General features: G+C 42.2%; 1 gene segment (V, D, J or C); it reads right to left on the reverse strand.

The window, feature by feature from the left end:
* Window positions 1-338: 338 nt before the first annotated feature.
* Window positions 339-784, reverse strand: LOC311599657 (T-cell receptor beta chain V region C5-like). The segment is given in 2 exons: window positions 739-784; window positions 339-640 (listed from the first exon to the last, which is right to left on the reverse strand).
* Between the last annotated feature and the right edge of the window lie 1,842 nt (window positions 785-2,626).

Consider the following 2,626-nt stretch of genomic DNA (forward strand, 5'->3'; position numbering starts at 1 on the left):
TGTAGAGGAAACAGCCAGAAAAGAGATCATATAGTGACTGAGTCCGATAGAAAAGTGGTTAAAGAATTCACTGAAGGCCACAAGTAGGGACATGGTAGCTATGTGATCATTAAAGGAGTCATTGTGAATTTCAACTAAAGATTCATTTTCCTTTCTGAAATCCGAAAAAGGTGCATCCTTGAAAAGACATTAAAAGTGGCCGGAAGTCAGGCTGAGACCCAATCAGGTTACTAATTTGTCAGAGATGAGTGACTCTTACAGAGACAGGGACTTCCTGGGGCACCCAGGCAACACATGTTCCTAATTTCCTTTATGTGCTGAGGGCAGGCAGCCACACATCACTGTGCATCACTGCTAGCACAGAAGTACACAGCTGTCTGAGAGAGGGAAGCCAACTCCAGGATGAGCAAGAACTTCTCTTGGCTTGGTCTGGAGGCCTTGTACCCATCTGGAACATCTCCTTTCTCAGTTTGGCGAGCACCATATGAGTAATGGATCAGCCTCAGTCCATGCCCAATGTCCTGTCTGTACCAGTACATGTAGTCATGGTTATTAGTCTTGTGACAGTTCAATGTCACAATTGCCTCTGTTACTGTCACCTTGTTCCTTGGGCTTTGAGTGACTGCAGTTTCCATGTCTTCTGTAATAGAGAAAGACAGAGTGTGATGATGTCATCTTAGCAAAAAGCCTTGGGAAATGTGAGGAGGGAAGCGCACCTGTGGGCTGGCCAGCACTCACTTGCACACAGGAGACTCAGGACCACAAAGAAGAGCCTGGACGACATCTCAGGACCAAGGCAAGCTCTCATGTGTTCCAGCTCTGTTTGGGAAACTAGAGCTGGGGCTTTCAGTGTCTTAGTGATGTCACTATCTCCAACAAATGATCGAGCTGTGCATTTCACACACCACACCCCTTTCCTAGAGAAGCAAGCTTACTATCAATTATAATCTCATAGTTGGAGAATACAACAATACTATACTTAATATACAGTAATGAGGAACTCAGGTAGCAAAGGATATATTCTTTGTTCTGATTTTTTTGTCAATCATTATTTTATTTATTTCCTACTATGACTCTACTACCTATTTTGCATTGTTTTAATTTTTACTATTTCTGTAGTCTTAGTTGCTCCATTACAATATGCTGTATCCTATAAGGTTTCTCTTAATTCCTTTCTTTCTCTAAATACTTGAAGACAAACCTTTAGTGCTATCTGTGGCTACAAAGATCACTTGCCACCGAGAAGGCTTTAAAAACACCAAAGCTGAGGTCATTACTGTTTGAACAACTGTTCTAAGATCTCTCTTATCCATTCAGGGCAGCAGGCTCTAACTACTAGGCTCATCTCTCAGTGTGCTCTTATTAATTGGAATTCTCTACTTACTTCAGGAGTCTGTGGGTGGTGATCCTAAATTACTGTCTCTTTCTGCCAAGAGGAAACCCTCTTCAGCAATCTGAGAGAGTTATTTGCCAAGTAATATTCAGGTCTGGTACCCCTAGGGTTCCAACAAATTGTACCCAACTCATTCAAAATCTTCTATATCACCTTTGACATAATTTGCTAACAAGAAACACCTCTACACAATGGCACTACAGGTTCCTTCCTAAGTAAAGTGCATCCCAGGTACTTCCTTAGCAGATACTATCTCACATAAAGTATCCATTCTGTGGCCATATATCCTGCTAGGATCTTCATGGAAACTTTCTATAACCCTGCCCTGGTAACGGACTCAAAAGCAGAAGCATAGATAAAGGAGTCAGCAGAGCTCCCCTATGAAGAAGCTGGAGACAGGGTCTAGAAGTTCCAGAAAGAACACTCTCCTCCATTCCCAAAGCATGTCAGGTCCTCAGTGACCAAGAGACACCAACAAAGGAGGCCATTACCCATGATTGAGTCAGGCCAAGAAAGAAGCACTTTCTATTTTAGACTTAGATGTGGGAGTGGGCAACATGGCATTTCATAGCTCTTACATGGCTTCCAAAAATGAGGGAGCATCTACAAGGAATGAAAGTCTTCTGAACAAGGTTCTTCTGTAACTCTCTCCTGTGTACTCCCTTTCGGTTGATTGTTTAATTGTTGAGTAGCAAATTTTCATTTGCTGGAAATGTAAACCTCACCTTGAAACTTACAAGGGAAGCTACATACTCCTTAACTTCTACATGCTGTCAGTACCCTCATGCACTCAAATGTCAGTTGATTCCATAACACAGAAACTGAGTTGCCATATTTTTTTTTTACCAAAATTGGAGAAACTCAAGGACACTCAGAACTTTGAAGGCAGAGAGATGTGGGTTTCAGTTCTGATTTCTATTGAAATGATGTGTAGAATTCTTCACCTAGTAAATACATATATTAATGTCTATACTTGTCTTAAATCATAGAGCCTAGGGCCTCAACACAGAAGAGAACAAGATTTCCTACAACTGCCTAGGATCTGAAAGGTAGTGGAAGAAATGTGCAGACATCTGGAGAGCTCAGGTCCCATCAGTGTTTAAGACTATCTGGGTGAGCTTGGATAGACAGTGGGGAATTAGTAAAGAGCTAGAAGCAGATCTGGGCCTTAGCTAGGGGTCTGTGGCATCTCCCAACCTCTCTCTAGCACATCACCATCTGGGGCAGGAAGAT

Source organism: Acomys minous (genome assembly GCF_964271855.1).
Source record: "Acomys minous genome assembly, chromosome: 6".
Lineage (NCBI taxonomy): Eukaryota > Metazoa > Chordata > Mammalia > Rodentia > Muridae > Acomys > Acomys minous.